This window comes from Hypanus sabinus, unplaced genomic scaffold (assembly GCF_030144855.1).
Source record: "Hypanus sabinus isolate sHypSab1 unplaced genomic scaffold, sHypSab1.hap1 scaffold_135, whole genome shotgun sequence".
Lineage (NCBI taxonomy): Eukaryota > Metazoa > Chordata > Chondrichthyes > Myliobatiformes > Dasyatidae > Hypanus > Hypanus sabinus.
In genome coordinates this window covers 153740-166944 of record NW_026779420.1, presented here as the reverse complement: position 1 = coordinate 166944, position 13205 = coordinate 153740, and the positions used below count along the sequence as shown (strand labels likewise).

The following is a 13205-nucleotide window of genomic DNA, read 5'->3' as shown; positions in this document are numbered from 1 at the left end:
CTCCCGCGATTAACACCGGTACAAAAAAAATAGGAGGGTGAGAGAGGGAGTGAGGGGAGAGGGGGAGTGTAAGCTGTTGCTGCTATTCTCTACATGATGCCCTGTCCACAGTCAATCCTTCCACAGTCTCTCTGAACATTGCATCTACCTTAATATCATCTCCTTCATCATCTGACCCAACACTTAATTACAGATTCATAGGTTCTGACAATTTATTGGCAGACAAGGACTTGATGACGCCAGGCTATGTAAATGTAAATTATTGGTTGGCATTTGCTAGTTACGACTGAATGAAATCTGGTGCTGGGACATATTGGCTTCAAGATGGTTTGCTCTTAGCAGAGGCTTGCACGACGATATACTCGAGGGCAAGTACATCATTGCAGATTGCAATCAACAGAGGGGTCAATGACATGTTGCTGTAGTTCATGGTAATTCCACATTTCTACAATCACTGCAGCAGGAAACAAATGCGGCGTCTTATAAAGGGGGGAAATTCTCAACTCAATTTGAGATGATTGTGACCTAACACAGACAAGCAAGCAAACATCAGAAGTGACGAGTTTGAAATGGGCAAACAATATGAGGGAACGTGTGTGGCTTCACAGAGCTGATGCTGACAGCACATCAGCGGATCTGGAATGATTGCAACTGGCGTAACTGGCACTTCGAAGTTTAGTCAGTCTCACTCCAGCTATTTCCTACCTTCCTGGGTACAGGTATGTAATGTCTAAAGGACCAGTGTTTGAGTAAATGAGACTCACCAAACTTTCTCCTGACTGAATCAATGGAATCTCCGAGTCAGATGGGTTCTCTCCAGTCGGTGCTCTCAGTCCTCGGGCTGGTTCACTTGTTGCTGTTCCCACGTCTTCAGTCGTGGTTCGCCTCCAGTTGTGGGCTTTTCTTCCAATAAACCTCGCACCGCAGGTCTAACTTTAACCAGAGAGACAATGAAATATGTTACTAACACAAACGAGAACAAAACATTAACCTGACATTTAAATCTTGAACGTATATATCATGATGCGACTGAGGAAATCTGGAACAATCCCTCAGACTTTACAAAGCCTGACATGGGACACAAATTGCTGGAGGAACTCAGCAGGGCAGGCAGCATCTGTCCGTCGACTCTACTCTCTTCTATAGACGCTACCTGGCCTGCTGATTTCCTCCAGCATTTTGTCAGTGCTGCTTGGATTTCCAGCATCTGAAGATTTTCTCTTGTTTATGATAGGATACAAAGAAGTCATCGTTCAGTCATGGTATAAGATGCGTCATAATACATAGGAGTAGAATTAGGTGATTCGGTCGTTCTAGCCTGCTCCAAAATCAATCACGGAGGAATATTTTCCTGACACCGTATTCTTGCTTCCCTGCTATAACAGACAGCCTATTTAGTAATCCAGAACATGAATATACGCAACGGTAGCCTCCACCACCCTCTGTGGTAACAAATTCCACAGATCAAACAACCTTTGGCTGAAGTGATGTCTCTCGTCTCAGTTTTAAAGTGAAGCTCCTTCATTCCGAGGCGGCACTCTCAGATCCCAGCCATTCCGTCTAATCCGGACACCCTCTCCACTTGTTATTCAGTCGGTGTAAATAATCACTCCCGCCCTAAGTTCACCGCCCCCCCCCCCCACCACCAACCCTCTGAACTCCACTGAACACAGGCCCAGGGCCATCAAATGCTCCTCGTGCATAATGCTTATAATTCCTCGGATTATTCCTGCGGACCTTTTCAGCAACAACTGTACTGAATGCATTTCCTGGAAAAAAGGGACAATTGGGACCGGGGTAATGAACTGGGAAAAGGTCTGGTTTCTTTACTCTTCTATCAACTCTCACAACACGAGAGCTGGTTCACTGGTCCATTCGCAGAGGATTTAAAATGTTCCCGGGTGAATGTAATAAAGAGAAAACGGAATCACTAGAAACGCTCAGCAGATAAGGAGTTGCTGTGGGGAGAGGAATAACGTTCGCGATTCGGTTTCCTGACCTTTCCTCGGAATGGATTCATCCAGGTTTTAGTGGAAAATCTTGGGTTGTTCCCCTTGGAGCGGCAGGGACTGAGGGAAGATCTGATAGAGGATTATAAGATTATGAAAGACAGAAATAGAGAAGACAGGGAGTATCTTTTCACCGGTTGGAAATGTCTAATACCAGAGGGCTTGCAAGGAAGGTGTGAGGGAGTAGGTGCAAAGGAAATGTGAGAGTAGGTTGTTCTACTCAGAGAGGTGTGGATGCCCGGAATCTGCTGTCTGTTATGGTGGGGGAAGCAAATACATTGGAGGCTTTTAAGGGACGTGTAGACAGGCACATGGGTGTGAGGAATATTGAGAGGATATGAACATTGTGTAGGTAGGAGTCATTAGTTTTTTTTTGGAGGGGGGTTGCTTTACTTTTCAGTTGGTTCGGCACACATTGTGGCTGAATGCTCTGTTCCTGTGATGTACTGTTCCATGTTCTGTTCTATCTTCAGCGTCTTTAGTTTCTCTTTGACTCCCACTGGCAGATAGACAGGTGATAGTGAGGGGGAATTTCCAAATGCAAATTGATTTCTGAAACCCCGGTCTATTTCTACTGGTGCAAACGCACAAAACAGCGTATTTATTCACAGCCTCTCCGTGTGAGGGGTGGAATGAGAACTCGTTCTCTGCTTTGCTTCCAAAGCAACTTCAGAAGCAAACACCTGAGCACAGAACAGAAATACTCGCTCAGCATCTCATAAGCCCGGACAACTTGACCCCCGACTCATCTTATCTGGGTCAAAACATGTGTGGTATCCCAGAATCCAACCTCAGAGGGTCACAGTCCACACCGAGAGCCTCGCACTTCTTTTCCACATCTCACAGTGGGTGTTCCCACATCTCACACTGAAAGATTCATGGCACCAATATCCAGCCCCTGGAGACGTCTGCTCCATTGCTGAAGGGGGAACATCCAGCCGCATCTGTAAAAGCACCAACGTAGACCGAAGCCCAGACACTGCCAGTTCCATATTCCCGGAGCCCCCATCCCAAGATTGTATCTCAAACACCAACTCTCCCAGGGCTCTTTGCTGCCGCTAATATGCGGCAGTGTCTCAGCTAATCCCAGTTCAAAAACTTACACTCCCACACCAACCCGTGACAGAAATGGAGCCTGATGATCCTTTGTCTGGACGGGGATCAGACGGGAAACTTGGGCATCGGGTCACAAAGTGGGTGCTGATACATTTCAACTTGTCTCCACAGTTACATTGAGCACACTTGCTCATTATCTTATTGTAGCCCTGGTCAATTAACAGCCGCTTACTCTGTCGTGTAACAGGAACAAAATGATTTAAATATAAAATTGCAAATATAGCATTTGAATCTCACTGCAGGAGATTTCATTTTGTTCCTTTGATGCAGAAACGATTTACTGACTGCAAGATGTTTGACACCCAGAACAGAATTGCATAAATGCAATCCCCACAATCTTTTACGTTCCATCCCGGACAGCAAATGCTCAAAGCATCCTCGTATCTGAGGCCACTCTCTCTCCGCTGGGAGTCAGCAACCAGAGAGCGAGAAACACGTTCAACACTCTCTGCAGCTCTGGTGAGCTGTTGCCCTGGTGACGGAGGAAGTGGCTCGCAAAGATAACCGCGCGGGGAAATAACAAACTCAGTGTGACACGTTCTCGGTTTCATTGTGACAAAATTAAACTGAACATTCAGCCATTTTGTAATGGGGATACTAAAATTCCAGCGGTTGTTTTTACCCTGTTGAGGCGCATTCAGTAAATCTCCTGGTAGTCCCAGCTCTGCAGAACTCTCGGCAGTGCAGACTCTGGTCCAAAATTAAAACACATTGTTGGATACGACCCGTCTGCAATAACTGTCGATTATGTGTAAAAGTTTCAATTGAGATTCACAGAGCCGTTAGACCACAGAGACAGGGCTGTTAGCCCAACCAGTCCGTGCCATGTTCAGTGTGTTCCCATCCCCCTGCACCCAGACCACAGCCCTCTATACCTCCTTCATCCATGCACCTACCCAAGCATCTCTCAAATACCACAATTAAACCTTTATCTCTTACTTCTGCTGGGAACTGGTTCCGCATTCGCACCGCCCTCTGAGTGAAGTAGTTCCCCCACAGATTTCCCTTAGATGTGTCGCTTTTTGCCCTAAATCCATGATCTTACCCAAACGGAGGGGGAAATGCTTACCTGCATTAACCCTATTTATACCACCATGGATTTCTATATCTCGAGCAGGGCTTCCCAACCTGGGGTCCGTGGACCCTTCCTTTAATTGTAGGGGAAAATGGCATAGAAAATTTGGAACCCTGCTAGGAAAACCCCGCATTCCCCTGTATTCCAGGTAGTCAGGTTCTAAACCAATCAAGCTATCACTATAATTATTTTCTGAAACACCAGCAATGTCCGTGTAATTTCCCCTGCACTCTTTCACGCTTATCGACATGTTTCCTCCCAGTAGCCGACCGGAACTGCACACAATTCTGCATATTTGGATTCACAGTGTCTTTTACAACTTTAGCATTAATATCCCAACCCCTCTTCTTAATAGCCTGCGTTATAAAGGTCAACATGCGCAAAACTCTCTTTACGTCTCTGCTGCTGCCTTAAAGGAATTGTGGATCTGTAACATCCACGCCGGGACAATCGGTCTCGAAATAGTTATTTACCCCAAGCAGTAAGCCTGATTAACTCTTCTACTCACTAATCCATCCTCCGCACCCCACCCACTGTTGGTTTAAAATTTCCTGACAGTTCTAGCCACCCCTGTGCCTAAAATAACTTTATGAACCGACAATCAATATCAGTCTCCGTATGTCCAGGTTCTCCTGTGCCTAACGTCACTTTATGGACATACAATCAATGTCACGGACCAGAGAATTGTGCAGTATTGCAAAGGGAGAATGGCTGAATCAACAAATGCAATGAAGTAGAAGGCCGTATTAAACACAGCAAAGAAATGCACCAGAAAATTAAGGAAATTACTGGAATTAAAAAACCTCCTCTACAAGATGGCTAGAATCAGCAGACGGATCCATCTTAACGGACAAAGTATGTGGATTCAATACGTAGAGCAGCTTTTTGAGATAACATGTATTAAACACCCTCATTCTGGCCCACTTATTACCAAAGAAGAAATAACTAAAGCAATGAAAATTATGAAACAAGGTAAAGCCACCGGACCTGATGGAATTTCAGTGGAAATGATACAAGCCCCAGAGGATCTGGGCATGGATGTTCATTTTGAAGAGTTTAATGGCATATATGAGTCTGGTGTATTGCCTGACGATCTCTAGAAATCAGTATTTATAACTCTGCCTAAAATTCCTGGAACTATCGACAGCGAACATTATAGAACAATCAGTCCTATGAGTCACATAATAAAGATTTTGTTGAGAATTGCTCTGAGTCAAATTAAAAACAAGTTAAGGCCAGAAACTTCTAAACTGAAATAGGGGTTTATGGTGGACAGAGAAACTGGGAACACCACGTTCGTACTACGAATGCTTTCTGAAAGGGCAACTGAATATCAGAATGATGTCTTTTTATGTTTTATTGATTTCAGTAAAGCATTCGATAAAGTGCAACATGAAAAATTATTTCGAATTCTCACTTAACTAAACATTCACGGAAGGGACCAATACCCGCTTCAAAATTTATATTGGAACCAAACAGTGGCGGTAAAAGATGATGATAATATAAGCAGTTGGGCTAAAATTCAAAGGGGAGTTAGACAGAGAAGCGCTGCCTCACCGAAATTATTTCATATCTATACTGAAGTGATTCTCAGAGAAATAGAAGACCGAGATGGGATAAATATTGGAGGTGTTTACATCAACAACATAAGATATGCAGATGATACCACCCTAATAGCATGTGCTGCAGAAGGCCTACAAATTCTCCTGGACAAAGTAGTACAAACAAGTGCAGACTTTGGTCTAACCATCAACGGTAAAAAAAAAATCAACAAATATTTGGTAATATGAAAAGGGCAGGGTATTCCCAACTGCCATCGGTAACCAAGATTGAACAAAAGACCGGCTTTAATTAACTTGGCAGCTTTACATCACAAGATGCTAGAAGTGAAGTAGAAATGAAAAGAAGAATTGCCATTGCCAAAACCAACTTCCAAAAAATGAAACCCATTTTTCCCAACAGACACATTTCAATGACAACAAGGCTTAGGTTACTAAAATGTTGCATCTAGTCAATCTTGCTGTGTGTTTCCGAAACATGGACTGTAACACCAGAACTCCAAAGAAAATTAGAAGCAACAGAAATGTGTTTTTTTTCAGAATGCTGAAAACATCATACAGAGATGGGGTAACGAATGAGACGGTGCCCCAACGTAACCATACGAAAAGACCCTTAATGAGAACATTAAATGAGAGGAAGCTTAGGCTACATCCACACTAGACCGGATAATTTTGAAAACGCCGGTTTCGCGTTAAAAACGACAGGTGTCCACACTATGCGTTTTTAAAAGTATCTCTGCCGACATTGAAACGGAGATTTCGGCGAATCTCCTCCTACTGCGCGTGCAGAACCGAAAACAAGCGACGTGTTTGGTGTCGAATTCCGGTGTAAAAGTAAGTGTTTGTGCAGTTACAGACAAGAAAAACTTAAAAAACGACGGACAGATGTTTGCTCTCGCGCAGGAGAACATGAAAGAAAAAACAAATACTGGAGCGTACGGAGGCAACCGACAGGGAGTTCATGGGCAGTGTGACCCGGCTGGCGACGAAAATTGAAAAACTGGCCAACTCTGTTGCATTAATAAAGCACCTCGTTAAATGTATAAAACATGTCTGCATCAGTGTTATGTTGTATTTCTATACAATGTTTCATCAGGCTGTTACACATCTATTGTCAGAGAAATAATTGCATAAATAGGTAAACCAATTTCATACGAGCAAGGACAGAAAACAGGGCCAAGTGAGTATACTTATTTATTCAGTAAGCTATGAGTGTAAGTATTTGGTGAGTACATTTCTAACTCTGTTGGCTTCAGTCTCGTTGCCGTCTGTTCTGAAATTGTTAGGTTGGGTTCAAGAAAACAACGAAATAGCGCGCTGCCGTCTGGCAGCGTTTTCATACGTCGGTTACCCCGTCCACACTGATCTGCCCGAGCCGCGTTTTCAAAAATATCCACCCTGGAAATCGTTTCTGAAGAGCTCCGGTTTCGGGGGATGAACACGCCGTTTTAGCGTGGACAAAGGGTAAAAGCGAAGAGAAAAACCTTCCATTACGGATTTATCCGGTGTCGTGTGAAAGCAGCCTTAAATTCCTGGGCCATGTCATCAAAAGGGAGAAACAGAATGCCTTACATTACAAGGCCGTATGCCTGGGAAACGCGGAAGAGGAAGACAAAGTAGAAAATATATGGAACTGTGAAAGAACTAACAGATCTAAGTGTGCGAGATATCATTGACGCTGCGAGGGATCGCTGGACGTGGAGAGTCACGATCGCCCAAGCGTGGCACATGAACAAGAAGAATCAACGTCAGTCTCACATGTCCAGACACTCCTGTGATTAACGTCCCTTTATGGACAGACAATCGATCATTTTAAACCATCATACTTCATGTATTGTGTTTTGTTTATTATTGTGGCCCCCATCATTTTATTTTTTTCTGTCTTGAGTAACAATTATTTTGTTCTCCTTTACACTTGTGTACTGGAATGACATCAAACAATTCTGAATCTTGAACCCTGGGTAAAATAGCACGACCAACCGCATTATCTGTACTCCCTCTTACAGCGTATACAGCTCGGCCAAACGGTTCCTATGACTCGGCCCTCCAGACCAGGCAGCGTCTTCAGCACTCTCCTCTGCACCTTCTCCAGCTTGATAATATATTTACTACAGTAGGGTGAACACAACTGTACATAATACTCTGTGTAACCATGTACGTTCATATACGGTTTGTACAAATCAGTGACATGAATAGTGAATTACAGAGGTCTCGATACTGGCACACACATCCCACCCATTACGGGCCTCCATTCGCTAAAACCATCTTCACTCATCTCCCTCTGTTTCTTGTTGTGAGCCCGGTGTGAATCCCCCTCGCCAGCTCCCCGTGAATCCCACGTGACCGAACCTGCCCGATCAGCTGCCATGCAGGATCTTGCTACAGACTGCACCAAAGTTCAGATGAACAACATCACTGCCCAACTTCACCCAACTCCCTAGTTAACTCTTAAATAATCTCCAAAATACTTGACGGAGATGATGTCCTATTGGACAGTGTAGACGGTGATTTCCCCATAACCAATGTCCAACCGCCCGGGATTTCAGCTTCACTGCAGCCTGAGAAAATTCCGATCCCAGCTGTCGAGTTACCAACCTGGACTGAAGCCCGTATACTGCCGGTTCCATATCCACAGAGACACCGGCCCAATATCATCACCCATACAAAGACGCTTTGGTGCCGGCGATTTGCCGTGGTGTTTCTGCCATTTCCCATTCACAGACTAAGGTGTAATTGGACCCTAATGACCCTCTGCCCGGGCCGGTGCTCAGGCTGGTTCCCCGGTCTGTGTAGAGGATGCGGATACACTTCAGCCTGACCCCAAAGGCTAAACCGAGCACATTTGATCACAACTATCCTGCTGTGTGGGATCTTGCCCAGCAGAGCTGGCTGCCATGTTTCCTGTATTGTAGCAGGAACAAAATGTAAAATTATAAAGTAGAAAGTGCTGGGAACTCAGTACATCAGACTACATCTCTGAAAGGACAAATGGTGGAAGACCCAGTTCCAGAACTGAGACTGTCCAAGATGCTGCCGATCTGCTGAGCGTTTCCAGTATTTTCTCCTCCTCACTTTAAATTTCCTTCAACTGTAGTATTTTCTCCATCTTCATTTTAATGCACTGATAGTAACTGATTGCCACCCTAAACTGTAAATACCATCCCACCCCAACCAATTTCTTAGTTCTCAGTTATTTCAGACCCTGGTGTAACACATCCCACACAGTCAATGCTCACAGCATCCTTTCCTCCCACTATCACATTTGCTCCTGAGGCCACAGTCTCTAAGCTGAGAGGCGGTGACCACAGAGCGATAAAAATTGCAACACTTGCTGCAGCTCTGACACGAAACAGCTCTGAGAGGAAACAGAGGAAGTGGTTTACTGGAAATAACCGAAAAAGGAAATAACAAACTCAACATCAGATGCTGTGAGTTCCATTATGATGAAGATTAGCACTGCAGCCATTTTGTAACGCTGAAACTAAAATTGAAATGGCTGCTTTTACCCTGCCACGTGTTGTGTCCAACTAAACCTCTGGTAGTCCTTACTAACGAAAAAAAATCCTGGAAAAGATTCAAAACAAAACTTCACAATGAAGACAAAGTTTGAAAGAGAGATTGCTGAAAATTAGCATTGCAGTAATGGGATACAGGCTGGACAGAGGTTGAAAAGATAGTTGATATATATCATTGAGGTGGAGAGATACAGACTGGACAGAGGTTGGACAAGATGGTTTATATATATCATTGAGGTGGAGAGATACAGACTGGACAGAGGTTGAACAAGATGGTTGATATATATCATTGAGGTGGAGAGATACAGACTGGACAGAGGTTGGACAAGATGGTTTATATATATATCATTGAGGTGGAGAGATACAGACTGGACAGAGGTTGGACAAGATGGTTTATATATATCATTGAGGTGGAGAGATACAGACTGGACAGAGGTTGGACAAGATGGTTTATATATATCATTGAGGTGGTGGGATACAGACTGGACAGAGGTTGAACAAGATGGTTGATATATATCATTGAGGTGGAGAGATACAGACTGGACAGAGGTTGAACAAGATGGTTTATATATATCATTGAGGTGGTGGGATACAGACTGGACAGAGGTTGGACAAGATGGTTGATATATATCATTGAGGTGGTGGGATACAGACTGGACAGAGGTTGAACAAGATGGTTGATATATATCATTGAGGTGGTGGGATACAGACTGGACAGAGGTTGGACAAGATGGTTGATATATATCATTGTGGTGGTGGGATACAGACTGGACAGAGGCTGAACAAGATGGTTGATATATATCATTGAGGTGGTGGGATACAGACTGGACAGAGGTTGGACAAGATGGTTGATATATATCATTGTGGTGGTGGGATACAGACTGGACAGAGGCTGAACAAGATGGTTGATATATATCATTGAGTTGGTGGGATACAGACTGAACAGAGGTTGAACACGATGGTTGATATATCTCATTGAGGTGATGGGATACAGACTGGACAGAGGTTGAACAAGATGGTTGATATATATCATTGAGGTGGTGGGATACAGACTGGACAGAGGTTGAACAATGTGGTTGATATATATCATTGAGGTGTTGGGATACAGACTGGACAGAGGTTGAACTAGAAGGTTGATATATATCATTGAGGTGGTGGGATACAGACTGGACAGAGGTTGGACAAGATGGTTGAGTTATATCATTGAGCTGGTGGGATACAGACTGGACAGAGGTTGAACAAGATGGTTGATATATATCATTGAGGTGGAGAGATACAGACTGGGCAGAGGTTGAACAAGATGGTTTATATATATCATTGAGGTGGTGGGATACAGGCTGGACAGAGGTTGAACGAGATGGTTTATATATATCATTGAGGTGATGGGATACAGACTGGACAGGTTGACTAATATGGTTGATATATATATCATTGGGGTGATGGGATACAGACTGGACAGAGGTTCAACAAGATGGGCAGGGGATGAGCAGATGGAGCTAGATGGGAGAATGGAATGAAGGGCAATCTCTGATGGTTCTCAAGCTATACGCAGATACTGAAATAATAGTACGCACTAGTAGACAACAGATCTACTAGAACAAACATGCCAGAACAAACAGTAAGAACTTTGGTATGTGCCCTTTTCTACTCTACACACTTTATCAATGCACCGCAGAAAGTATCCCATCCCGATTCTTCACATCTTCATACGGATACTGCTCTTACTTTAACTGAATGAAATAGCGGAGAACTGTGAACACAGCTGAGCACATCATAGGAACCAACCTCCCCTCCATGGACTCAGTCTACACTTCCCACTGACTCAGTAAAGCAAACAACATAATGAAAGATCCCCACAACCCTGAACATTCTCACTTCTCATGCTCCATCGGTGCGAAGATAAAATAGAAGAGAAACATGTCACCGGGCTCAAGGACGGTGTCCATTCTGCTGTTAGAAGCGAACAGCGTGATGAGTGGACTCCTGACCTCACAGTCTATATCGATGTGACCTTGCACCACATGTCTACCTGCACTGCACTTACTCTGTAACCAGAATGATTTGTTTTACCTCAATGTACTGCTGCAGTGTATTGATCTGTGTGGAGAATACAGGAGACACGATTTTCACTCTACCTCTGTACATGGAAAACAAAATAAAGAATTCCCCATTTCAATCGTGTGGGAATATTAGACAGCCTGGGTTTCTTCTTTGGAAATTCCGGAGGGAGTGTACACAAACCCAGATAAATGAACAAGACTTAATTCTCGCATTAATAGGGCCAGATATCGGGAAACACGGTCAGCATTTCGGCAAGTCGTAGTCATGGAAATAAGATGGAAATAAACTTCCCAGTCTCCCGAGAGGACGTGCGATATCTGCATCTCACTGTCCTGTCTGAACGGGGAAAGATGAAACTACTCATACACGTGGAGGAGTGTCCCGAGGGTGCGATTGCTCAAATTAACCCTCTGTCTGCCAGAAAACAACAGGCCGAACGGCCGCTTCCAGTTTGCTGCAAATATGTAAAACAATTGTCGACCCCAGTCGTCGATCCAGGTGAAGTTTGGATCCGATACCGGGCCGGGTGATGGAGGTAAAGTTCACCAGGTACATCTTAATGGATGGGTTCAGTCTCGGCATCACCACCTCATCCCGCTCCTGGGACCAGAACACCAGGGGCTGAGCGGCGGCTCATCTCAGGCGGTTCGGTGTGAAGGTCCCATAACCCGGACCGACCACGATAGGTTGTGTCCAGGAAGCGGGACGAGGCCGCCAGTTCTGGGAAGTTGACGGAACTCTCTGCCCAACATCAGGTTCCCCGCCCCCGGGATCGACTTCAGTACTCACCGATGGGAAATTGTCGGTCGCGTTCATCCCCAGGGACCGGCCTCAATACTGACCGATGGGAACTTGAGCAATTTGTCCCGCAGACAGCGATCGGTCCACCGGCTCCCCGTGACAATCCGCTTCAACAGAGAACGGAAAGAAAACCCCCGCCCATCCGGAGACTGTGAGACCGGGGGCGGGGCCTCGGAAGCGGAAAGCGCAGATGCTGCTGATCTGCGTTTGAAATGGGAGTGAGAAGTGGATCAAGCGATGGGTGGAGGGTCTCCCGTCCGAACCGCTGACTCCGCTCCTCACCCCTCTCACACTGCCCGACCGACGTGCCGAATTTTACACATTATTTCATATTTACACCAGCTACATTGTTAATTTTTCCCTCTGTATCTTCCCCGGCCCTATCTCTCCACCTCCCGGTTCTCAGAGTTACGGGTTCGATTCCCATTCCTGTCCGACACACAATTCCCACCCGAAGAGGAAATATGCAGGAATCAATGAAACGACTTCTATTATTATAAACACTAATTTCTATTCACATTCCTCTTGAGCCTCACTGGACAGCAACACTGAAACATCAAGCAAGAAACAGCAGGCGGTGGCCATTCAGCCCCTCAAACCATCAACAAGATGGCGGCTGCTTTCCCATCTCAGCCACATGTTTCTCTCCGATCCTCATTTGATCGATCCCTTCGGTCCCCACACATCTGCCGGCCTCTGCTTTATGTGAAGACGGTCACTGAGACTTCATCGTCCTCCAGGAATCAGTCTGGTCGATCTCTATAACAAACACTCTCTAACTTCTTCCATAATCCTCCATGGAATTAAATATCTTCTGCAGCCCCGTGTTGCCCCAATAACTCACCTCCCACCCCTGTCACTATTTCCAGCTTCCCACCTCCCCCTCACCTGTATCCACCTCTCACTCCCAGCTCTTGCACCATCCCCATCCCTCACCTCTTTTCTCTGACTATTTTCCGTCCACACTCAGTCCAGAGGGAGGGTCTCGGCCCGAAATGTTGACGGTCCATTTCCCTCCACAGATGCTGCCCGACCCACTGAGTTTCTCCGGCAGTTTGTTCTTTGGTCT

At 45.1% G+C, this 13205-nt stretch overlaps 1 protein-coding gene across 2 annotated transcripts in view; it reads right to left on the bottom strand.

Annotated features, from left to right (window-relative positions):
* LOC132386864 (NACHT, LRR and PYD domains-containing protein 3-like) overlaps nt 1-12261 on the bottom strand; it is a 101950-nt gene extending 89689 nt beyond the window's left edge. The window contains exons 1-2 of one of the 2 annotated variants that reach the window (XM_059959212.1): nt 12125-12261; nt 765-933 (exon numbers count right to left, since the gene is read on the bottom strand). The gene's annotated coding sequence lies outside the window, so the exon portion shown is untranslated. The remainder of the gene's footprint in view (nt 1-764; nt 934-12124) is intronic. The other variant, XM_059959213.1, reaches the window with a different exon arrangement.
* Nucleotides 12262-13205: the final 944 nt, after the last annotated feature.